At 38.8% G+C, this 27220-nt stretch overlaps 1 protein-coding gene across 1 annotated transcript in view; it reads left to right on the plus strand.

Moving 5' to 3' along the window:
- MTPN (myotrophin) overlaps positions 1-27220 on the plus strand; it is a 78663-nt gene that overhangs the window by 12293 nt on the left and 39150 nt on the right. The gene's annotated exons all lie outside the window — the stretch shown is intronic.

Here is a 27220-nt window from a genome sequence, read left to right on the forward strand (position 1 = left end):
ACGCCATCCAACCATCTCATTCTCTTTCGTCTCCTTCTGCTCCCACCTTCAGTCTTTCCCAGCATCAGAGTCTTTTCAAATGAGTCAGTTCTTTGCATCAGGTGGCTAAAGCGTTGGAGTTTCAGCTTCAGCATCAGTCCTTCCCGTGACTCTTCAGGACTGATTTCCTTTATGATGCACTGATTGGATCTCCTTGCAGTCCAAGGGACTCTCAGGAGTCTTCTCCAGCACCACAGTTCAAAAGCATCAATTCTTCGGTGCTCAGCTTTCTTTATGATCCAACTCTCACATCCATACATGACTACTGGAAAAACCATACCCTTGACTACACCAACCTTTGTTGGCAAAGTAATATCTCTGGTTTTTAATATGCTGTCTAGGTTGGTCATAACTTCTTCCAAGGAACAAGTGTCTTTTAATTTCATGACTGCAGTCACCATCTGCAGTGGTTTTGGAGCCCCCCAAAATAAAGTCTGACACTGTTTCCACCGTTCCCCATCTATTTCCCATGAAGTGATCGGACCAGATGCCATGATCTTAGTTTTCTGAATGTTGAGTTTTAAGCCAACTTTTTCACTCTCCTCTTTTATTTTTATCAAGAGGCTCTTTAGTTCCTCTTCACTTTCTGCCATAAGGGTGGTGTCATCTACATATCTGAGGTTATTGATATTTCTCCCGGCAATCTTGATTCCAGCTTGTGCTTCATCTAGCCCAGCGTTTCTCATGATGTACTCTTCATATAAGTTAAATAAGCAGGGTGACATTATACAGCCTTGACATATTCCTTTCCCTATTTGGAACCAATCTGTTGTTCCATGTCCAGTTCTAACTGTTGCATCCTGACCTGCATACAGGTTTCTCAAGAGGCAAGTCAGGTGGTCTGGTATTCCCATCTCTTGAAGAATTTTCCACAGTTTATTGTGATCCACACAGTCAAAGGCTTTGGCATAGTCAGTAAAGCAGAAATAGATGTTTTTCTGGAACTCTCTTGCTTTTTCGATGATCTAGTGGATGTTGGCAATTTGATCTCTGGTTCCTCTGCCTTTTCTAAATCCAGCTTGAACATCTGCAAGTTCACGTATTGCTGAAGCCTGGCTTGGAGAACTTGGAGCATTGCTTTACTAGCGTTGTGAGATGAGTGTAATTGTGCAGTAGTTTGAGCATTCTTTGGCATTGCCTTTCTTTGGGATTGGAATGAAAACTGACCTTTTCCAGTCCTGTGGTCACTGCTGAGTTTTCCAAATTTGCTGGCATATTGAGTGCAGCACTTTCACAGCATCATCTTTTAGAATTTAAAATAGCTCCAGTGGAATTCCATCACATCCACTAGCTTTGTTCATAGTGATGCTTTCTAAGGCCCACTTGACTTAACGTTCTAGGATGTCTGTCTCTAGGTGAGTGAGCACACCATCATGATTATCTGGGTCATGAAGATCGTTTTTGTACAGTTCTCCTGTGTATTCTTGCCACCTCTTCTTAATGTCTTCTGCTTCTATTAGGTCCATACCATTTCTGTCCTTTATCGAGCCCATCTTTACATGAAATGTTTCCTTGGTATCTCTGATTTTCTTGAAGAGATCTCTAGTCTTTCCCAGTCTATTGTTTTCCTCTATTTCCCTGCACTGATTACTGAGGAAGGCTTTCTTATCTCTGCTTGATATTCTTTAGAACTCTGCATTTAAATGGGTATATCTTTCGTTTTCTCCTTTGATTTTCACTTCTCTTCTTTTCACAACTATATGTAAGGCCTCCTCAGACAGCCATTTTGGTTTTTTGCATTTCTTTTCCATGGGGATGGTCTTGATCCCTGTCTCCTGTACAGTGTCACAAACCTCAGTCCATAGTTCATCAGGCACTCTATCAGATCTAGTCCCTTCAATCTTTTTCTCACTTCCACTGTATAATAGTAAGGGATTTGATTTAGGTCATACCTGAATGGTCTAGTGGTTTTCCCCACTCTTAAATTTAAGTCTGAATTTGGCAATAAGGAGTTCATGATCTGAGCCACAGTCAGCTCCCAGTCTTGTTTTTGCTGACTGTATAGAGCTTCTCCATTTTTGGCTGCAAAGAATATAATCAATCTGAAATCGGTTTTGGCCATCTGGTGATGTCCATGTGTAGAGTCTTCTCTTGTGTTGTTGGAAGAGGGTGTTGCTACGACCAGTGTGTTCTCTTGGCAAAACTCTATTAGCCTTTGCCCTGCAATATTCTGTACTCCAAGGGCAAATTCGCCTGTTACCCAAGGTGTTTCTTGACTTCCAACTTTTGCATTCCAGTCCCTTATAATGAAAAGGACATCTTTTTTGGGTGTTAGTTCTAGAAGGTCTTGTGGTGTTCTTAGAACAGCTTGTTTAGCATTACTGGTCGGGGCATAGACTTTGTATTACCGTGATATTGAATGGTTTGCCTTGGAAACAAACAGAGATCATTCTGTTGTTTTTGAGATTTCATCCAAGTGCTGCATTTTGGACTCTGTACTGTGATGGCTACTCCATTTCTTCAAAGAGATTCTTGTGCACAGTAGTAGATATAATGGTCATCTGAGTTAAATTCACCCATTCCAGTCCATTTTAGTTCACTGAGTCCTAAAATGTTGACGTTCACTCTTGCCATCTCCTGTTTGACCACTTCCAATTTGCCTTGGTTCGTGGACCTAACATTCCAGGTTCCTATGCAATATTGCTCTTTACAGCATCGGACCTTGCTTCTATCACCAGTCACATCCACAACTGGGTGTTGTTTTTGCTTTGGCTCCATCTCTTCATTCTTTCTGTAGTTAGTTCTCCACTGATCTCCAACAGCATATTGGGCACCTACCAACCTGGGGAGTTCATCTTTCAGTGTCCTATCTTTTTGCCTTTTCATACTGTTCATGGGGTTCTCAAGGCAAGAATACTGAAGTGGTTTGCCATTCCCTTCTCCAGTGGACATTTTGTCAGAACTCTCCACCATGACCTGTCCATCTTAGGTGGCCCTACAGGGCATGGCTCATAGTTTCCCTGAGTTAGACAGGGCTGTGGTCCATGTGATTAGATTGGGCCATTTTCTGTGATTGCGGTTTTAAGTCTGTCTGCCCTCTGGTGGAGAAGGATTAAGAGGCTTATGGAAGCTTCCTGATGGGAGAGACTGATTGAGGGGGAAACTATTCTTGTTCTGATGGGCGTGGCCATGCTCAGTAAATCTTTAATCCAGTTTTCTGTTGATGGGAGGGGCTCTGATCCCTCCCTGCTATTTACCTGGGGCCAAACTATGGTTGTTCCAACAACACAAGAGAAGACTCTATGCATGGACATCACCAGATGGTCAACACTGAAATCAGATTGATTATATTCTTTGCAGCCAAAGGTGGAGAAGCTCTATACAGTCAACAAAACAAGACCAGGAGCTGACTGTGGCTCAGATCATGAACTCCTTAGTGCCAAATTCAGACTGAAATTGAAGAAAGTAGGGAAAATCACTGGACCATTCAGGTATGACCTAAATCAAATCCCTTATGATTATACAGTGGAAGTGAGAAATAGATTTAAGGGACTAGATCTGATAGACAGAGTGCCTGATGAACTATGGACTGAGGTTCGTGACATTGTACAGGAAACAGGGATCAAGACCATCCCCATGGAAAAGAAATGCAAAAAAGCAAAATGGCTGTCTGGGGAGGCCTTACAAATAGCTGTGAAAGGAAGAGAAGCAAAAAGCAAAGAAAAGGAAAGATATAAGCATCTGAATGCAGAGTTCCAGACAATAGCAAGGAGAGATAAGAAAGCCTTCTTCAGCAATCAATGCAAAGAAATAGAGGAGAACAACAGAATGGGAAAGACTAGAGATCTCTTCAAGAAAATCAGAGATACCAAGGAAACATTTCATGTAAAGATGGGCTCGATAAAGGACAGAAATGGTATGGACATAACAGAAGCAGAAGATATTAAGAGGTGGCAAGGATACACAGAAGAACTGTACAAAAAATATCTTCACGACCCAGATAATCACGATGGTGTGGTCACTCACCTAGAGCCAGGCATCCTGGAATGTGAAGTCAAGTGGGCCTTGGAAAGCATCACTATGAACAAAGCTAGTGGAGGTGATGGCATTCCAGTTGAGCTATTTCAAATCCTGAAAGATGATTCTGTGAAAGTGCTGCCATCAATATGCCAGCAAATTTGGAAAACTCAGCAGTGGCCACAGGACTGGAAAAGGTCAGTTTTCACACGCTAGTAAAGTAATGCTCAAAATTCTCCAAGCCAGGCTTCAGCAATACATGAACTGTGAACTTCCAAAAGTTCAAGCTGGTTTTAGAAAAGGCAGAGGAACCAGAGACCAAATTGCCGACATCTGCTGGATCATCGAAAAAGCAAGAGACTTCCATAAAAACATGTATTTCTGCTTTATTGACTATGCCAAAGCCTTTGACTGTGTGGATCACAATAAACTGTGGAAAATTCTTCAAGAGATGGGAATACCAGACCACCTGACCTGGCTCTTGAGAAATTTGTATGCAGGTCAGGAAGCAACAGTTAGAACTGGACATGAAACAACAGATTGGTTCCAAATAGGAAAAGGAGTACGTCAAGGCTGTATATTGTCACCCTGCTTATTTAACTTATATTCAGAGTCCATCATGAGAAACGCTTGGCTGGAAGAAGCACAAGCTGGAATCAAGATTGCTGGGAGAAATATCAATAACCTCAGATATGCAGATGACACCACCCTTATGGCAGAAAGTGAAGAAGAACTAAAGAGCCGCCTGATGAAAGTGAAAGAGGAGAGTGGAAAAGTTGGCTTAAAGCTCAACATTCAGAAAACGAAGATCATGGCATCTGGTCCCATCACTTCATGGGAAATAGATGGGGAAACAGTAGAAACAGTGTCAGACTTTATTTTGGGGAGCTCCAAAATCACTGCAGATGGTGACTGCAGCCATGAAATTAAAAGATGCTTACTCCTTGGAAGAAAAGTTATGACCAACCTAGATAGCATATTGAAAAGCAGGGACATTACTTTGCCAACAAAGGTCCGTCTAGTCAAGGCTATAGTTTTTCCAGTGGTCATGTATGGATGTGAGAGTTGGACTGTGAAGAAAGCTGAGCACCGAAGAATTGATGCTTTTGAACTGTGGTGTTGGAGAAGACTCTTGCGAGTCCCTTGGACTGCAAGGAGATCCAACCAGTCCATTCTGAAGGAGATCAGCCCTGGGATTTCTTTGAAAGGAATGATGCTAAAGCTGAAACTCCAGTACTTTGGCCACCTGATGAGAAGAGTTGACTCATCGGAAAAGACTCTGATGCTGGGAGGGATTGGGGGCAGGAGTAGAAGGGGACGACAGAGGATGAGATGGCTGGATGGCATCACTGACTCTATGGACGTGAGTCTGAGTGAACTCTGGGAGTTGGTGATGGACAGGGAGGCCTGGTGTGCTGCGATTCATGGGGTTGCAAAGAGTCGGACACGACTGAGCAACTGAACTGAACTGAAACTATGGTGAAGGAATGAAGATAACGGAGACCTCCTTCAGAAGGTCCCATGCATGTACTCCTGCACTCAGTGCCCCCAAGCCTGCAGCAGGCCACCACAACCCACACCTCTGCAGAGACTCCTAGACACTCCCCGACAAGTCTGGGTCAGTCTTTTGTGGGGTCCCTGCTCTTTTCTCCTGCGTCCTGGTGCACACAGGGTTCTGTTTGTGCCCTCCAAGAGCCTATTTCTCAGACCTGTGTAAGTTCTGGAAGCTCTGTGGTGGGGTTAATGATGACCTTCTCCAAGAGGGCTTATGCCATTACCAGGTCTGCTGCACCCAGAGCCCCTGGCCCTGTGGCAGTCCACTGCTGACCTGTACCTCTACAGGAGACACTCAAACACAGTTCTGTCTCAGTCTCTTGGGGTTCCCTGGGTCCTGGTGCGCACAAGGTTTGTTTGAGCCCTCTGAGCGTCTCTGGCGGGAATGGGGTTTGATTCTAAATGTGAATCCGTCCCTCCTACCATCTTGCTGGGGCTTCTCCTTTGCCCTTGAGCGTGGGATATCTCACAGCCGCTCCAGCGCCTGCCGTCTTACTGGGGTTTCTCTGACCTTGGACATGGGGTGTATCTCCTCACAGCCACTGCTCCTGACCTTGGATGTGGGGTATCTCCATTTTATTTACTATGTATTTATTAATAATTGATTTAAATTGTCATTTAATCCCAGTATAACTTGTTTTAAAGAAATTAGTAAAAAAAATTAAAAAAAAATTTAAAAACCATACAGTCTCAGTAAAAGTAAAGATAGTTTTTATGCTCATTTCCTTGTGAAAAATAAAAACCATTTCTCTTTCATTGGTATTAGTGGACAAGAATTAAAATCTATACTTAATTCCATACATACATACTAAGTAGTACATACTACTACTACTCTTATACATACTACTACTTATAAGTAGTAGTACTTACATACTACTTACAATATAAAAGCATGTGGACCATCAAACCAATAAAGTTGAACGCTTTCTAGCCACAGACTAAGTCCTTAGAAAACACCTTTAGTGTTATTTTTAAAACCCCCTGAAGAAGAGTAATTATTCTTCTGCTCTTGTTTCCAGTAGACCTAGGTTTGACTCCTGGTCCGCCTGTTTACTTTGACCAGACTATTTAGTTTCATCAGACCTCAGCTTTCCCATCTGAAAACAGGAATTATAATAGTACCCAATTCATATGTTTTAACCGTAAATTTTATGCAAAAATTTTACCCAATTTTTAAAGGAGATAGTTAAGGTAAAATTTAACAAAGCAATGCCTAACATACTGTAACTGTATAGTAAATGTATGCTGTTTTTGTTGTTTTTAGACCCTTTTCTTAGTGTCTCTTTTGGCTTAGGTTTTGTAAGCCTTACAGTCTCTTATCACAGCTTTTCATCTCTGCTATTGTTCAAAAGCAGCTATTGATGATATGTAAACAAATGAGCGTGTCCAATAAAATCTTATTTACAAAAATAGGCAGCAGACTAGATTTGGCACATGGGACATAGTTTCTTCACTCCTGTGTAACACTCAAGTTCCAAAAACTAGGTTGTCCAATAAACTAAATTTCATTTTTTCCCCTTGAGTTTTTGAGAACTAAAATAATTAAAATATATGATCAAATATAAAACTTATTTTGGGGATCAGCCTTTCCAAAAAAATTATCTTTATGGTTTAGATACTGAACTATAAGGAAAAGCAAGTCATGGAAAGCCATGTGTAGATTGGGATAAGGGAAGAGAGGCTGAATTAAATTCTCTAAAAGTATTGAGCTTTTATCATAAATTTGAACTTTAGGCAAGAGACCTAAAATTACTCTGAAAATTAGGAATCGTTACTTATAAACATGCAAACATGCTGATTTAAATCATAAAACTGAAAGGTAATTTTACAAAGTCTTTTTGGCTATCAAAGGTCATCCATCCTCAAAAATGTGCCAGAATTCTTCTTTCCAGCATTAGTGCCAGTCACATGACCTGGCTTGATTTCCAACTCTAGAAGTGAAAAAGAAGGCTAGTTAGCACAGTTCTCACTGGTTCATTCAGCCAGTATCATTTGAGACCTGCAATGTTGGCCAGTGTATTCAGTAACTCTTTTGAGGATGCGTTTTCTTGGGTAGGTTCTGATAAGAGGGTGTATGAAAGGGAAAGTCACTCAGTTGTGTCCGACTCTTTACGACCCGGTGGACTGTTTAGTCCATGGAATTATCCAGGTCAGAATACTGGAGTGGGTAGCTGTTCCCTTCTCCAGGGGATGTTCCTGACCCAGGAGTCGAACCGGGGTCTCCTATATTGCAGGTGGATTCTTTACCCGCTGAGCTACCAGGAAAGAACAAAAAGGGTGTTTAGGACCAACAACAAATAAGGTAGATAGTTATGTAGGTTGAGTTATTTCCCTGTTTAATACATGATCTATGAATAAAACTTAGCAACTGTAAAAACGCTTTAAGAAAACATACAACTGTATAAAAAGAATAAACAGCCTTAAAAGCCAAGAAGTTATGTTTGGTTGCAATATAGAGGAGAATGAATGCTATAGAACATCAGATTCAGAATGGAAGATAGTGAGAATATATGCCTTCTCTTTGAGTACTTAGGCCAGTCCCAGATAATTAATGAACATACAGATGTGTATGAAATTTAATCCTTCCATCTACCATGTAGGTCTTGTCTCCATTTTATGGTTAGGAAAATGGAAAGTAAGTAAATTGCCTGCAGTTCTACAACTGATAAGTGGAAGGATTGGATTTGGTCTGACTCATTCCAGCAGAGTATTCTTTCTGCATCATTTGCATTGAAATATTTCAGAACCACATTTGAAATACATAGGTGGAAAAAATTGAACATTGAGTGTTACAGTAAATAAAGCATTGTAACCAGCTTTTGCTGGTTAGGGAAGAACGCATAAGTTTGAACTGATTGATAGAGATACAAGTTTTCAGAAAAAAGACCCCAGATTGGAAATAAGAGGGTCCTTGTATTTCTGTTTAAAATTAATAAGCCCAAATGAGGAACAAGATAGATGATGCTGGCTAAAATGATTAACTGAACTTTGTTTTTTTCTTTTTTTAGTCTGTAAGCTTCTGGGCAAAATAACATTAATTCCTAAGGGGTTAAGTGAAATAAGCAATTCTGTCAGGATTAAAAGATGCAAAGAAATATATTTAAGCTGTCATTCACATATGATGGTGACAAAAAGAAAACAATCTTAAGAAAGTATATACCCCCTCTTCTCACTCAACAAATTTCTACAGAGACCATGCCTGAAATTTTAGAGAGAGAATTTTTCTTTTTCCTCTCTTGCCCCCCTCCTTTCTGTCTTTTCTCCATCTCTCTTCTTATCATAGGATTATTTACAGATATTGTCTTTTAAGAAGGTAGACCTTTAGAGCAGAACACAGGGTCTTTCCCTGGCTCCATAAGAGTTTGGGAATATATTCCAATTAGAGAGCCATGAATTAGTTTATTGAAAATGAAGCTACTTTTTAATCATACTAATCTTTTTTCCAGATTCAGTTACTGCTATAATATTTTGGATGGACTTTATTAATTGTGGTAGTTTTTATTTTTATAGAAATACGTATTTTGTTAAGAATTTTATACCACCAATTCGGTTCAGTTGCTTAGTTGTGTCCGACTCTTTGCGACCCCATGAACCACAGCACACCAGGCCTCCCTGTCCATCACCAACTGCCGGAGTTCACCCAAACCCATGTCCATTGAGTTGGTGATGCCATCCAACTATTTCATCCTCTCTTGTCCCCTTATCCTCCTGCCCTCAGTCTTTCCCAGCATCAGGGTCTTTTCAAATGAGTTAGCTCTTCTCATCAGGTGGCCAAAGTATTGGAGTTTTAGGTTCAACATCAGTCCTTCCAATGAACACCCAGGACCGATCTTTAGGATGGACTGGTTGGATCTCCTTGCAGTCCAAGGGGCTCTCAAGAGTCTTCTCCAACACCACAGTTCAAAAGCATCAATTCTTTGATGCTCAGCGTTCTTTATAGTCCAACTCTCACATCCATACATGACTACTGGAAAAACCATAGTCACCAGTAAAAAAGATTCTAATACTTCACATTTTCAGTTATGCTATCCAACCATCTCATCCTCTGTCACCCCCTTCTCCTCCTGCCCTCAGTCTTTCCCAGCATCAGGGTCTTTTCCAGTGAGTCGGCTCTTTGCATCAGGTGGCCAAAGTATTGGGGCTTGAGCATCAGTCCTTCCAGTGACTATTCGGGGTTGATTTCCTTTAGGCTTGACTGGTTTGATCTCCTTGCAGTCCAAGGGACTCACAAGAGTGTTCTCCAGCACCGCAATTTGAAAGCGTATTTTATATTTATTTTAGACTAGGGAAATGATTTTAAAGCAAATTCGAGTGATTTTTCTTACTCGAGTTCAAAATGAGTTGTAAAGCTGCAGAGATAACACCCAACATCAACAACTCATTTGGCTTAGGAACTGCTAATGAATGTACAGTGCAGTGGTGGTTCAAGGAGACGAGCCTTGAAGATGAGGAAACGCAGTGATGGGCCATCAGAAGTTGACAACAACCAGTTGAGAGGATCATTGAAGCTGATCCTCTTACGGCTACAGGAGAAGTTGCAGAAGAATTCAGCATTGACCCCTGTGCAATCATTCAGCATTTGAAGCAAATTGGAAAGGTAAAAAAGCTCAATAAGTTGGTGCTTCATGAGCTGACCGCAAAAAAAAAAAGTCGTCGTTTTGAAGTGTCATCTTCTCTTATTCCGTGCAAGAAGAACGAAACATATTGATCAGATTGTGACCTGCAACCAAAAGTGGATTTTATACAACTGGCAACTCACTGGTTGGAGTGAGAAGCTCCAAAGCACTTCACAAAACCAAATTTGCACCAAAGTAGGTCTTCATCACTGGTGGTCTGCTGCCCATCTGATCCACTACAGCTTTCTGAATCCCAGTGAAACCATTACATTTGAGAAGTCTGCTCAGCAAATTGATGAGATGTATTGAAAACTGAAACACCTGCAGCCGGCATTGGTCAACAGAAAGGGCCCAGTTCTCCACGACAGCACCCGATGACTGCATGTTGCACAACCAACGTTTCAAAAGTTGAATGAATTGGACTACAAGGTTTTGCCTCATCCATTATATTCACCTGACCTCTCGCCACTAACTATTACTTCTTCAAGTATCTCGACAACTTTTTTGCAGGGAAAATTTTTCGACAACCAGCAGGAGGCAGAAAATGCTTTACAAGAGTTCGTTGAAGTCCAAAGCACGGATTTTTATGCTCCAGAAATAAACAGACTTACTTCTCATTGGCAAAAATGTGTTGATTGTAATGGTTCCTATTTTGACTAACAAAGATGCGTTTGAGCCTGCTGCTGCTAAGTCACTTCAGTTGTGTCCAACTCTGTGCGACCCCATAGACGGCAGCCCACCAGGCTCCCCTGTCCCTGGGATTCTCCAGGCAAGAACACTGGAGTGGGTTGCCATTTCCTTCTCCAGTGCATGAAAGTGAAAAGTGAAAGTGAAGTCACTCAGTTGTGTCCGACTCTTTTCGACCCCATGGACTGTATAGTCCCTGGAATTCTCCAGGCCAGAATACTGAAGTGGGTAGCCGTTCCTTTCTCCAGGGGATCTTCCCAACCCAGGGATCGAACCCAGGTCGCCTGCATTGCAGGCGGATTCTTTACCAGTTGAGCCACAAGGGAAGTCCAAAACTGAACTACTCTTTTCACCAGCTTAATAGAAACTACCCAACTGTAACCTATTGCTTTTAAACCTTTTCTTCTTTCAAAGAAGAAAAGTGTGCTTTTAATAAGTAAATCAGTTATATAAAACTAATTTAAATGCCTGAAGTAGCATTTTGAAAAGAAAAGAAAATTTGAAGATTCTGTATCGGTATATAGATGGTATGGGAACATATGGTAAAGATTTGAGGCCTTAAATTATTGCAGGATTCCACTTTAAAGTGTTTGTTGTTTTTTTTTTTTGGTTGGAAAGATAGATGCTTAACACTTTAACTGATTAAAAATACTTGAAAAGACTCACACATTTGCACTTAACATGTTTTCTGGCACACATTTTATTGATATCTCTTTGCCTTCTCTTAGTTCCATGTAATGCTAATAAGTAAATTAATGAACATAAAGCCTGTAATTTGAATATATACTTTCAGAACCTTGAATAGTCCTAGGTTAAGAATCCCAGAGATGGAGATACATAATTATTTGCAAAACTGTGTTAAAAACACAGGACTTATTTTGTAGTTCTCTGATTCTTAAACAAGGAATATGTGTTTTGTTTTTTACTGTGAACAGTTTTGTTTTTTCTTTTTGGCCAGATTCTCAGCCATTGCTGCCATTGCACTGTGTCCACTACAAGTGAACTACAAGTGGTAGTACCTCTACGAGTATTAGTAATTTTGTCAGTGAAAATAACCCTCAATTGGGAACATGTCTGAGGTGACTGATCCATTGGATTTTAGAAGGTGATCACTTTCATCAGGATCAGCCTAGTATGGATTTGTAGCTAGTAACAAAAAACTATTGTTTAAAACACATTCAAAATGTTTTATGAAACTGTCTTCATATATTACATTTATTAAACAGGTGTTCAAATAAATGATTATTTGTTACGGGTGTCATTGTTCATTATTTTGAAATGAATTCATATTTATAATATTGAGAGTTCAATGCATTTGGTGTGCAAGAACTCTATTGTTAACTTTGTAAAAAACTATGTAGAGTAAGGGCAAGTTTATTTTATTTTATACTTCTCAGACTTTCTACCTTTTTGTTGTGCCATCTGTTTTTCTTGTATCATAAAGTTCCATATAAAGTATTTAAAGTACTGATATTATACATTTGAATTCATGGCTATGTTGTAATTTATAACTCTGGTACTGTTTTACCCACTAATGTCACCAGTGCAGTAATACATGATTTTTCTTGCAAAGTAATACCCTTAAGTGGGGACTTTTAACCTTGAGTGGCAGGGGAGGGAGGAGGACAGGAGATTCATAGGAAAGGAGAATTGATTGCATCCATCTAGTTCTCAAAAGGATCTGTCATCATGACAATACTAAACACTCAGCCTACAGACTTCTGAATTCTAAGTGGGGAAATGTAGGGTTAACTGTAACTGAATTATTGGGGACATTGACTCAACTATATAGGATTTAAATTTAATAGTTTTACTGCATTCTACAATCAGTCAGGTGTCTAGTATTTACATGCTGTACTGCAAAATGGTCACACCTGTGCCTCAGGATACTGATTTTTTATGACAGTACAGTATGTACTTATGCTTTAGAACTCAGTAATGTGTACGTATCTTATAGATCAAAAGAAGATAGTTTCTTTTTACCTGAAGAAAGACCTAAAAAAGAAATCATTCAGGTGAACCGCATGCTGTGTAGTAGAGGCCTGTAAGAAGTACTAGATCTATGGTAAATATCTCCAACCAAACTACACTTTTGAGATGCATTTTAAAAATTTTACCTTTAAGGATAGGAAATCTAAAACTATTAAAAATACATTATTATTCCATATTAAGTCATTTAGAAGAGTGAGGAAAGCAAAGATGGAGACAGACTGGAGGAAATTTAGTGAAAGGAAGTGAAGTGAGTGAAGTTGCTCAGTTGTCTCCAACTCTCTGCGACCCCATGGACGGTAGCCTACCAGGCTCCGCCGTCCGTGGGATTTTCCAGGCAAGAATACTGGAGTGGGCTGCCATTTGTTTCTCCAGTGAAAGGAAGAGTGAGCTCTAAAAAAAACAGAAATACTAGGTAAACTAGACTCTTGTTGATTTACTCTGTATTTGGATTGTGGGTGTTAGAACAATTCTGATCATAAAGCTCCTTGAACTTGCCTTTTCTTCACCAGTGTACCTAAACTGTTGCCCTTTGTTTGCCTAACTCATAGCTGCATTTACAATGAAATAGTAACAGCAGTCCAACAGGAGAAATTTTTCTCTCTGGACCATATGTGATTAGAATAGTAAACCAAACCAGAGGCCTAATTTTTTAATTGAAATATAGTTGATTTAAAATGTGTTAGTTTCAGGTATACAGCTGAGTGATTCAGTCTTATATATATTTATTATTGCTCAGTCACTCAGTTGTGTCTGACTCTTTGCAACCCCATGGACTACAGCACGCCAGGCTTCCCTGTCCTTCACCATCTCCTGGAGCTTGCTCAAACTCACGTCCATTGAGTCAATGATGCCATTCAACCATCTCGTCCTTTTTCTTTTCCATTATAGGTTATTATGAGATATTGAATATAGTTCCCTATGCTATACAGTAAATCCTGTTGTTTTATGTATGGTAGAGAAAGTCAGTGTTAGTTGCTCAGTCGTGTCTGACTCTGTGATCTCGTGGCCTGTGGCCTGCCAGGCTTCTCCATCATGGAATTCTCTAGGTAGGAATACTGGAGTGGGTAGCCATTCCCTTCTCCAGGTATCTTCCCAGCCCAGGGATTGAACCCAGGTCTCTCTCATTGCAGGCAGATTCTTTACTGTCTAAACCACCAGGGAAGCCCATGTATGGTAGTACGTACCTGTATTCTGTATTGTGATTATTGTTATTTCATAGCACAGGGCAAAACTTAGGTCTCTAGTCATAGAAAACAAACCAAAAAGGGGAGAGAAGGGGGTAAGGGATAAACTAAGAGTATGGGATTAACAGGTACCTGGACTGGAGGTTGTGGTCCCTGTTTAATGTGAGGTTGTTTAGTGCTTACGTTTTTGTGTCAGAAAATTTTGTTTCAAAAAAACCATTAAAGATTGTTTTTGCAGATGAGATGAATGAGACTTGGAGAAATTCAAGTAACTTGCCTAGGATAACCAAGCTAATAAACGGCAGAGCCAGAACTTGTTTTTGGACCCATTCGATTCTGGAAACCACTCTAATTCCATTACAGGAACATGAGTATTATTATTTTTATTTAAGATTAAGAGGGGAGAGGAGGAATGGAGTTTGAACTTTTGTTTGACTTAGCACAAACCTGTTGACTCATTGGAAAAGCCTGATGCTGGGAGGGATTGGGGGCAAGAGGAGAAGGGGACAACAGAGGATGAGATGGCTGGATGGCATCACTGACTCGATAGACATGAGTCTCAGTGAACTCCGGGAGTTGGTGATGGACAGGGAGGCCTGGTGTGCTGCGATTCATGGGGTCGCAAAGAGTCGGACACGACTGAGTGACTGATCTGATCTGATCTGATTGTCAAAAGAGAAACTGAGAACTTCAGTGACCATAGTCCAGCTCATGCTGAGTAGGTTACAGCCATGACTTGACCTGATGAACTTTGCCTTTTTTGTTCATGTCTGTATTTCTATCACTGAAGATAATGTATAAGCTCATAATGAGAGCTCATAAATATTTGTTGAATGACTGACTAAATAAATGACGGGTAGCTAATAATAAGCTCTTTAAAGTTTCAAGGTCTTAGGGAAGATCTAGAGCTGTGTATACCAGGGTAAGAGGAGTGTGTGTAGAAAGAGCTTGCAGCTCTTCTTTATCCAGAAGGCAGAATGGAGATCAGATTAAGGAATATCAGATCGAGGTGAAAGTCATTGGCAAAATGTGGAGCCTAAATAACAGGGAAAGAGGAGCATCCACAGTATGAATAGGAGAAAGAGCATTAGCAGAGTTCAGAATTGGCAAACTGGCAGATAGGGTGTCTGGATGGGTTGGGATGGGGTGGGGGTGGCATCCTTACAGGATTTGATTCTTGTCAACCAGTTGATTACAAGGTGGGTGGGTTGGGGCAGGGTGGTTCTGAGTTCTTTGATACTTTAACTATTTTTACTCTTCTAAGGTGAAAGTAAACAAAGGACAGGAGATCAAATAAAGATGCCAGACTGCTTTGACTTAATCACATAAAAAAAGTGGTTCAGCATTTCAGGCTTCGTAATTAGATAATAATTTAACTTAAGTCATTGTTTTGGCATAGAATGTTGCTCTTTTTTTTTTCCCCCTAATTTGTATTTCAAGAGAAAACAGTCAAATTGCTACACAGTACCACCAAAGCCAGATATTAGTTTGCAAGTTTTATTTAAAGTGAAATATTAATTCAGCAGCTACTTTGGCCCCAAATATCAATACTTGTATTTTTAAATTATTATTCATCAGTTAGTGCTGTAATTGCTATATGTTGTTCTTAATTGATTTCTTGTTTCTGTTTGCTGCTGTTGCTGCTAAGTCGCTTCAGTCGTGCGACCCCATAGACAGCAGCCCACCAGGCTCCCCTGTCCCTGGGATTCTCCAGGCAAGAACACTGGAGTGGGTTGCCATTTCCTTCTCCAGTGCATGAAAGTGAAAAGTGAAAGTGAAGTCACTCAGTCATGTCCGACTCTTGGCGACCCCACGGACTGCAGCCTACCAGGCTCCTCTGCCCATGGGATTTTCCAGACAAGAGTACTGGAGTGGGGTGCCATTGGCTTCTCTGTGTTTCTGTTTAGAATACTTATTTTTATGAGGATATATTTTGAACAGTGTCAGGTTTGGGAATAATTATTTTAAAGGAAATATTGATGGAATGTATTATTTTTTATGTATGTATAGACATATTTATAAATATATATAAATACTGGGGTTTTTTCTCAAGTATTAAGAACTCTATTTAATGAACTGTTATTAACACTAATTTTCCCAAAACTGGAAGGATAGATCTTTGAAGTCAGATGTTTTTGAGGTTAATTTTCAATTTTCTTAGGAAGGAATATGGATTGAATGATGTTTCTAATCAGACTTTGTTAACGGATTTTTAAATTTGTAAAGATTGTTATTACCTTTCAGTTAATATGAAAAGTTATCACAGTATACTTAAAATTTTGTCAGATTTCCCTAGTGATCCAGCGGTTAAGACTCCATGCGTCCACTGCAGAGTTCACGTGTTAGAGCTCTCGTCAGGGAGGCTCCACATACTGCCCAGTGCAGACCCCTCCCCCCACCAAGATTTAAAAAATGCTTTTAGTTGTTTCAAGACTTAAGCAGAATTAGAAATGTTTCCGAAATCAAATGTGAAATAAAAGAACTGTGACTTCAAATTCATACTTTTGATTTAACCAACCATCTCACAAAAACTCCCTTGGTTTTTTCACAGTCAATTTTGGTTCTGACTATAAGTGATATTCTGTAATACAATTAATATTTTTACCTTTATTTTCAAAAGAGTCTGTAATTCTAGTATTGTGTTCCTTTTTACTCCGTCAGTAATTTAGAATGTTGTGTTTGTTCTTTGTTTTTTGTGTTATTTTTATTCTTTGTTCCCTCAGTTTTTGTTCTGCTTTGTATTTGTGCTAAAGCTTTTGGTATTAATTTTTAGTTTTATTGCATTGTGATTAGGGAATAGGTTCTGTAAGCTTCTGAACTTGGGAATGTATTGAAGTTTTCTTTGGTCTGTGAATTTTAATACTCCATGGAAATAGAAGGTGGTGTTTCCCTAGAGTCCATAGTTTAATATATACTCATGCAGTCTCATTAATTATTAATCAGGCCCTGCTATATTCTTACCTACCAGAGACTCAGATTATTATGATAGACCCTCACTACAGTGCTGTTTTTTTAAATGTATACTTCTTTTTGTTGATTCTTTCATCTTTCTTTAACAGGAGATTGATAGATTTTTTTGAAGTATAGTTGCTGTACAGTGTTATGTAAGTTACAGATATACAATGTAGTGAATCACGGGTTAAAGGTTATGCGCTATAGCTACTGTAAAATATTGGCTCTGTTCCCTAGTTGTGCAGTGTCTTCTGGACGCTTGCTTTATGCCTAATGGTTTGTATCTCTTACTTCCTTACGCTTCCTATACCACGCCTCTCCTGTTTCCTCTCCCCACTAGTAACCATTAGCATGTTCTCTATGTCTGTGAGTCTGCTTCTTTTTTGTTATATTTGCTAATTTGTTGTATTTTTAGATTCTCCATGTAAGTGGTATCATGTAGTATTTGTCTTTCTGTCTGACTTATTTCACTTTATTATAATGCCCTCTAAGTCTGTCCATGTTATTGCAAATGGCAAAATTTCAGTATCTTTAATGGCTGAGTTAATATTCTATTACATACATACACACACACACACACACACGTACATACATACATATATATGAAAGTTGTTCAGTTGTGCCTGACTCTGCAACCCCATGGACTGTAAGCCTGCCAGTCTCCTCTGTCCATGGAATTCTCCAGGCAAGGATACTGGAATGGATAGCTGTTCCCTTCTCCAGGCACCTTCCTGGATCTTACTTCCTTATCCTAGAAGATCTCCAGGGAATCCTCCCAACCCAGGGATCAAACCCAGGTCTCCCGCGTTGCTAGCAGTCTGAGCCACCAGGGAAGATACATACATAAATCGCTTTTTAATCTTTTTTATCCATTCATCTGTCAGTGGACATTTAGGTTGTTTCTATGTCTTGGCAATTGTGAATAGTGCTGCTATATACATGTGTCTTTACAAGTCAGTGTATCTGGTTTTTTGGATACATACCCAGAAGTGGAATTTCTGGGTCATATGGTAGTTTTATTTTTAGTGAGAAACCTCCATACTGTTCTCCATAGTGATTGCACCAATTTACATTCCCACCAACGATGTCCGAGGGTTCCCCTTACTCCACATCCTCGTCCGCATTGGTTGGTTGTGTTCTTTTTGATGATAGCCTTTCTGACAAGTGTGAGGTGCTATCTCATTGTGGTTTTTGATTTGCATTTCCCTGGTGATTAGTGATGCTGAGCATCTTTTCATATTCCTGTTGGCATCCTTATTTCCTCTTTGGAAAAATGTCTGTTCAGTTCTGCCCATTTTTTAATTTTTTTTTTAATGTTGAGTTGTGTGCACTGCTATTTTTGTTAGTTGTTTTATTGATACTTTTCAGATAAAAATTCATGACTACCTTCTACATTTTAAAAAATGTAAAATAAACATCTTTTTCCCATTTACTTTCCTTTGTCTTTAATTCTACTTTGTTGTATATTAATATTAGTCTTAGTTTTTTAGATATATGTGCTGATATGTTTTTGCCCATTCTTTTATATTCTTTCTCATATTACTTTGTTTTTAGTTGTGTTTCTAAAATCAGCTTCTATTGGGTTTTTTGTTTGCTTTTCTTTCTTTTGTAATTTAACAAAATCCAAGATTGATTCTTTTTATCTTCAGTAGAGTAACCTATTCACATTTAAAATTTCTGCTTTTTAGACTTTGTTTTCACTTTGTTTATATTTGCTTTCATTTTTTAGGTGTAGGAATTTACTTCTTTTTCTTCCATGACTTGAAAGTCTACTTAAGTCTACTAAAACTTTAATTTCATCAGAAAAAAAATGCTTAGGTCTAGATTTTGCTAAGCAGCAGCCTTTAGTTTTTCAAAAGAAAAATGTCTATCTTGCTTTGACTAAAAGTAATATGTGCTCATTTTTTAAAATATAATATTACTGAAATACAGAGGTATGAATTTTCTCATAATCTTCTTCTTAAAGATAACTACTAATAAATTTGTTGTATGTATTCTCTGAAATTTTATGATTATATATAATCATCATCTTCTAAGTTTTGAAATAAAGGGGATCATACATCCTTTACTGATTAAATAGCATGGTCATCTCACATTTCAGCAATGTGGAACTTAGATGAGTTACCTTGTCTGTGCCTCAGTTTTCTTGTACAAGAAGAGGAGTACTAACTTCCTAAAGCTTTTGTGCTGATGAAGTGAATTAGGGATTAATACCCAGAAAGTACTTACAATAGTGCCTGGCATGTTGTAAGCTTTCAAGGAGTATGTGCTATTCTCATTTTCATTTTGAATGATTCTGCATAGTATTTCAGGGAGAATATGCTGTATTTATCTAAAAATCTCCCATGTACAGCATTTAGCTCAGTGTGTCACTTAATAAGACCTTGTATCTGACAAAATCTAATAGGCTTTTTATTTTCTACCCATTACTACTTTATATAAATGTGTGATTATTTATACTTGTTACATGGTATATCTTCTCTCTCAAGATTTATTTTTTAATCATATTTGCCTAAATAAAGGCTCACTTAACTTTACTTTTCATTATTCTTTTATGCCAAACTCCCCATTTTTGTGTTCTAATTTTGAATTCCTCTCTTTTGTTTCACTGGATCAGCAGTTCTCAAAGTATTATAGATCTCCTGGGGCCCCAGAGACCTTTCCAAGAGATTCATGAGGTCAAAACTCTTTTCATAATAGTATTAAGACTTTTATTTTCTCTTTTGATTGTGATACTTTTACTGATGGTGCAAAAACAAAAGTAAGTATACCTGCTGTGTGAATCAAGGCAGTGGCATCAAAATGTGTAACTGCCAGTTGTTGTGAACTTTGCCCACACACATGTGTAGTTGAAAAACAGGCCCTTGTTGAAGTACTACTAAAAATTTATTTCTATTAAATGTTTGTTAAAATTTTATATATTTATTTTTTGGCTGAGCTGGGTCTTTGTTGTGTGTGTGGGCTTTCTGTAGTTGCAGCGAGTGGAGGCTACTCTAGTTGCCGTGTTGAGGCTTCACACTGCAGTGGCTTCTCCCTTGTGGAGCGTGGGCTCTAGGTTGTGTTTGCCCAGTAGTTGCAGCGTGTGGGCTCAGTAGTTGTGGCACGTTGGCTTAGTTGCCCTTCAGCATGTGGAATCTGCCTAGACCAGGGATCAAACCCATGTCTCCTGCATTGGTGGGCAAATTCCCAACCCCTGGACTACCAGGGAAGCCAGGCTTTTATTAAATCTTGATTGTGGAGCGCACATCTTTACTATTCTGTGTGAAGATGTCCTACATTTGTTGGACTTGCAACTTAAACTAGCTGCTTTTATATGAAACTTTTAAATATATATATATATTTTATTGAAATAGTGGCTCAGACAGGAAAGAATCTGCCTACGACACAGGAGATTGAACCCAGGGTTCAATCCTGGGGTCGGGAAGATGCCCTGGAGAAGGGAATGGCAACCCACTCCAGTATTCTTGCCTGGAAAGTCCCATGGACAGAGGAGCATGGTGAGCTACAGTCTATGGGGTTACAGAGAGTTGGACACGACTGAGCGACTAATATACACACACACACAGAGTTGACTTACAGTGTTTCAAGTACACAGCAAGATGATTCCGTCGTACATATACACATTATTTTTGAAATTATTTTTCATTTTAGGTTATTGCAAGGTATTGACTGTAGTTCCCTGTGCTATGCAGTAAGTTTTTCCTGCTTGTTGCATATCTGTTTTTTGTTTTAATTAGAAATCTAGCATTCTGTTCATGCTTAGTCAAACAAGTGGAATCAAAATGTCATAAATTTTTTAGTTAGGGAAAAACTCATGTTTTCTAAAATATATATGCTGTTTATATATATAAGTATATAAAAGCTTTTTCCCCTATGCTTGATAAAGGCTTGAGAAAGAACATAAAAAAAAAAAGATGGAAAAATAAGTGAAATGAAATGGGAGCACTGAATATGAAATAGAAAAAGTGAAACAAACTAGATAAAAGTAAAAGATCATCAGATAGTCCAGTTGTTTTTAAACATGGCTGGCTCACTAGAAACATATCTGGAACTTTGGAGGGAAAAAAAGCAATACTTGGGCATTTGTATTTTTCAGAAACTTACAAGATTTTAAAAAGTGATTAAAGGTTTTCCTATTCAATAGTAGTTTTGGTGATACAGAATTCTGTTATTTTTCTGTTGATCAATCATGATTACAGTGGTGGTAAGTGAGTAATAGTTATATAATCACAGTAGTAAAAGATGTTCATCTGTTTTCACAATCAGTAGCCAGACAAAAAATAAAAGATAATTACAGTTGCAAGCCATAATGAGAACATGATTAACCTAACAGTATAAAATAAATGCATACATTTGTGGAGGTGAGGAGTCAAGGAGAGTGATGTGGTAAGTGAAAGAGCATAAATGCATGTTTTCATACAGCCTGTCTTTGTCTTTTGGTTGATGCATTTAAGCCATTTACATTTAAGGTAATTTACAACATATATATGGCTTCCCTGATGGCTCAGATGGTAAAGAATCCACCTGCAATGCAGTAGACCTGGGTTTGATCTTTTGGTTGGGAAGATCCCCTGGAGGAGGGCATGGCAGCCCACTCCAGTATTCTTGCCTGGAGAATGCCCGTGGACAGAAGATCCTGGTAGGCTACAGTCCATGGGGTTGCAAAGAATCAGACATGACTGAGTAACTAAGCACAGCATATTATCCTGTTACCATTTTCTTAATTGTTTAGGGTTTATTGTCTGTCCATCTTTTTCTTCTTTTGTTTCCTGCCTAGAGAAGTTCCTTTAGCACTTGTTGTAAAGCGAGTTTGGTGGGGCTGAATTCTCGTTTGCTTCCTTGGAAAGCTTTTGATTTCTCCATCAAATCTGAATGAGAGTCTTGCTGGGTAGAGTATTCTTATTTGTAGGTTGTTCCTTTTTATCACTTTAAATATATCGTGCCATTCCCTTCTGGCTTGTAGCTTTTCTGTTGAGAAATCAGCTGCTAACCTGATGGGAGTTTCCTTGTTTGATGTTTTTCCCTTATTGGTTTTAATATTTTATCTCTGTCTTTAATTTTTGTCAGTTTGATTACTGTGTGTCTTGGTGTGTTCCTTCTTGGGTTTATCCTGCCTGGGACTCTGTGCTTCCTGGGCTTGGTTGACTATTGCCTTTCCCATGTTAGGGAAGTTTTCAGCTATTAACCTCTTCAAATATTTTCTCAGGTCCTTTTTCTCTCTCTTCTCTTTCTGGGACCCCTATAATGCAAATGTTGGTGAATTTAATGTTGTCCCAGAGGTCTCTTGGGCTTCCCTTGTGGCTCAGCTGGTAAAGAATCCACCTGCAATGCGGGAGACCTGGGTTCAATTCCTGGGTTGGGAGAAGGGAAAGGTTACCCTCTCCAGTATTCTGGCCTAGAGAATTCCGTGGACTGTGTAGTCCATGGGGTCACAAAGAGTCAGACATGACTGAATGACTTTCACTAAAGAGGTCTCTTAGGCAGTCTTTTTTTTTTTTTTTCATTCTTTTTTCTGTATTCTGTTCTGAATCGGTGCTTTCCACCATTCTGTTCTCTCGATCATTTATCCATTCTTCACCTCAGGTATTCTGCTGTTGATTCATTCTGGTGTATTATTCATCTCTGTCTGTTCTTTAGTTCTTGTAGGTCTTTGGTAAACACTTCTTGCATCTTCTCGATTGTTTTCCCGATATCCTGTATCATCTTCACTATCATTATTCTGAATTCTTTCTGCAGGGTTGCCTGTCTCCACTTAATTTTGTTGTTTTTTCTGGGGTTTTATCTTGTCCCTTCATCTGGGGTGTAACTTTCTGCTTTTTCATCCTGATTAACTTTTTGTACTGTGGTTTTCATTTTAGCCACTGTGAAACTGTGATTCTTCTTGCTTCTGTCTGCTCTCTAACGGAGGAGGCTAAGATGCTTGTGTAAGCTTCCTGATGGGAGGGACTGGTCATGGGAAAAACCAGGTCTTGTTCTGGTGGGCAGGGCCTTGCTCAGTTATGCTTTAATCCAGTTTTCTGCTCATGGGTGGGGTTCCCCACCCCACCCCAGTTTGTTGTTTGGCCTGAGGTGACCCAGCCCTGATAGCTCTATGATAGGATTAATGGCAGCCTCCAAGAGGGCTTATGCCAAGGGGGACCTTCCAGGACTGCTGCTGCCAGTGCTCTTGTCTCTGTGGTGAGCTCCCGCTGAGCCCTGCCTCCGCGGGAGACCCTCCGACACTAGCAGGTAGTTTTGGTTCAGTCTCACGTGCGGTCACTGCTCCTTTCCTCTGGGTCTTGGTGAGTGCAAGGTTTTGTGTGTACCCTCCAAGACTCGAGTCTCTTTTTTCCCCCCAGTCCTGTGGAAGTCCTGTAATCAAATCCCACTGGCCTTCACTGTCAGATTCCCTGGGGATTCCCAATCCCTTTGTTGCTTCCCCAGGCTGGGAAGCCTGACTCAACCTTCACAACAGTGGAAGAGCTTCTTTGGTATTATGTTTTCTAGTTTGTGGGTCACCCACCCAGCGGGTATGGGATTTGATTTTATTGTGTTTGCACCCTCCTACCATCTCACTGCGGCGGCTTCTTTGTCTTCAGACATAGGGTATTTTTTTTGGTGGGATTTAGTGTCTTCCTGTTGGTTGTTCAACAGCTAGTTGTGATTTTGGCCCTCTCACAGGAGGAGATAAGCACACGTCCTTCTAGTCCACCATCTTGAACTGGAAGCCCACATCAGTTTTTTTTTTGTTTGGTTGGTTGTTTTGTTTCGTTTTTAACCAACTGATTACATTATGAGTTCAGTTATTCAGATTTGGATATTTGGCAGATACTGTCTTGAGGATGAATTTAATGAGACTCAATTCAAGGAAAACAGGTGATAATTTTTATTGCCAATGACAAAATTCAGATTTTCAGAGAAAACTAAAATTTTGGAACATTTACCTCTGCCGTTCTGAGCTTGACAACTTCCCAGTACTTAAAGACTTTTTCAGTGAGATCTGAGATGATATCAATGAATGTGATGTTTTGCTGTTGTATAAAGAAAGTTGTCAACATCAGGAAGATTTGCATAACTAAATATAAACCAATATATTCTAATATATGGGTAATCCAGTATATTCTAAATGGCCAGTTCAGGAGATTACAGAATCATGCTGCATGGATATTTGTTATAATGTCAAGAAGAATATCCATAATCAACTAAAAAGACTTAAAATTTTTTTTACTTGTTGAAACTGCATATCTTCAGGAGGCCAAATTTTTCTTCATATATTTCAGCCAAAAGAGTATGTCAAAATAAATTGAATGTGGAAGCAGATATGAGAATCAGCTGTCCTCTATTGAAGCAAGCATTTAAAAAATTTACAAAAATAAGATACAGTATCACCCTTCTCAATTTTGGGGTGGGGGAAATATGGTTATTTTTATTAAAATTGCATTTACATTAGCATGTAATGTCATTATTTCTATATGAATTCATCAACATTTAAAAAGCTTTCTAATTTCACATTCAGTAAATACCTACAGATATAATCCCCCTTAAAAAAAAAAAGTTGTTTGGGATCTTGGAACTAAAATGTTGGCAAATACTGCACTAGAAGTCTTAAGATTTTCCTCACCTTTTTCTCCCACTCAGGGGAGCACAGGTGATATATTTTCTGATTTGCTGATTCCCAAGACTGCCTTTACACATGAATATTGATTTGCATAACGTATTCTTTCCAAACTGGAGATCAGAGATTCTCAACCTTCTGCCTACCCTCCAGCACCTCACACATCTCCCATTAGTATTAGTGTCAGTAACTCCTCAGGGGATTGTATCTCGTATCCAAGCCTCCCTTGGGTACCTTTATTGTAGATTGTTCCTCCCTCTTTAAAACTCTGTGTTGTGGAGAGGTCAAAATAAAATCGGGCTAATTTAATTTTCTTTTGTATTAATGTATTTTTCTTTTTTACACGTTTTGTTTTTGCTTTATTCTTATAAAAAATTGAAAAGCTGTATTGATGGAGAGGATATGTTCAGTTTTGTTTGTAATATAATTAGCTTTTATGGTCAGCAGACTCAGGTCTTTCTTGAGCTCAAAAAAACTTACTTTTATGACTGTTTCTGTTCCCTTTGTTCTGTTTCTGTGTTTATAGGTTTGAACTTTTGACATACCAATTATCCTTTTTTTTTTAGTTAATTTTATTTCTTTATCACCTTTATATTCTGGAAGATAAGCTTGTTCCCAATACTTTATTTAATTTTTCTTGAGTAGTGCTGCCCAGTTCTACTGACTTTGGTGCAGATTTTAATTTTGCTATTACAGTTTTCATTTTCTTGCTACATTTTACTTTCTTAGCCAACTTGCTTTTCCAATCAGCTGGCATCTCAGTTTGTTCACTGTGTATGTTTGCCGGTTTTCTTCTTAAAATACCTGTTTCAAAGAAACCATGTCTTTTGGATTCCATTTTGGTCACACTATAAGTGCTTGCTAAAATTAAATTTCTTGAGATTCAACGTGATATTCCTTTTCTTTTGCTAAATGATTAATTTTTATGCATTCCCATATTGTTTTTCTTCTGTTACTTATCTTTTAAAGTGGGAAAGCTGTCCAGTTTCAGGGTACGTGAACAAATAGGATGTGGTGATTGCTTCTGCCTCGTGTGCTAGAATTCTAGTTGGAGGTGACTTTGTTGGCCTGATATGAGATCTTTTATGCTTTATATTGATATTGCCTGCTTCTAATAAACTTCAGAAAAAATTCTTCAGACATGAATGTGCCTTAGGTCTGTGACTCTGTCTCTGCATAAGATGATCCTTTGTGAGTAGAGAAATAGTAGATCACTTTTTCTCTCTCTCATGGGAGCGGGCTCTGCAGCTAAGAATGAATATGCAAGTAGTTTTCTGAACTTTTTTTTGGATTATCCTTTCCTGCTTGTTTTCCCAGAAGTTAGGACAGGCATATCAGAAAATGTTTCCCTCAGAATATGTTACTTATACTGGAGTTCAGTTTACTTTCAAGTCTGTGGACATAATTCAGATAATGTCAGAACTTGTAAACATTTATATTAGCACTGGGGTTTAATGTGTCCTTTTGGGGTTTAACTTTAATCTCTTCATTATGTCAAAATCATAAAATTACTTTCAAGGTATGAAATATTCTCTTCTCTTTTTTGCAGTTCTTGACTGTTAGATAAAGGAAATCTCAAGCATTTCATTGAAACTGTGGATAATAAAATGTTATGCTTGGGGCCATATGGGAAAGGATGATTAGAAAAGAGTGTGACAAACTAGATCTAAGATAGTTTGAATGGTAGTACGCAAATACAATACCTATCTCTTTATGCAGCAAATTGAAGGAAGCTTTCCTGACACTGGTGGGGCTCATTCCCTAGTCTTTTTCTTATTTAATTTTTAAATAAATGTCTTTAGGTGACCATAATGAGGATAGGGGAGATACAACTGGAGGGAGGGGAAGATGAGGACTAACAAAACTCTTTTAATAAAATCTAGAAAGAACTTGGGAGCCTGGAAAAAGAAGGTGACTTTTTTAAGATGCAGTTTAATAGCAGTTTATGTAATGGCCCTCCATGTATACTCAGAAAGTAACTGAAATTCAAGATGACAGCAAATCATATAGAAAAAAAATTTCATTTTAGTACCATGGCTACTAAGCAGTAATCTAATGAAAGGGGGAACTCCTTGTTCCATGTGTCCCCAAAGAACAGGATCAAAACCAGTAAGCAGTGAAATTTACAGCATTTAAAGCAGGGGTAGACTGACTTGTAAGGTCTTGTCTTTCATTAGAGAGATTCATGTGTATGCTGGGCATACACAAGCAAGGATTCAGATGCAATATGAGCGGTTGAATTAGATGACAGAGTCCTTTCCAACAGTGAGATGTGGCTTTCAGACACTCTTACCAGTGGTTTTTAAATACCTCTTTATATTTGTTTTGTATATGTTTTGGTAAGCAAAAGGTTACATAGTGTAACAAACATGGTATAAATGAATATGCTAATTCTTTAAATTGGACTCTTACATACAAGTCACCCATAGACATGGTAGGTAGGCAGTATAAGGCATTGTCCTTTAATGGTGTTATCATCGAAATGGCATACACCTAATGAAATAAAGGTAAATGTAGTAAAAGACATATAAATAAGAACTAGAAGAATTAAACGGAGGAAATTGTTTATCAAGAGTATCAAGGGTGGAAGGCGGGGAAAGTATCAGGTAAAAGTTTCATAGAGAAAATAGATCTTCAGGGGCAGT

Source organism: Bos mutus, chromosome 4, assembly GCF_027580195.1.
Source record: "Bos mutus isolate GX-2022 chromosome 4, NWIPB_WYAK_1.1, whole genome shotgun sequence".
In the NCBI taxonomy this organism is placed as follows: Eukaryota; Metazoa; Chordata; class Mammalia; order Artiodactyla; family Bovidae; genus Bos; species Bos mutus.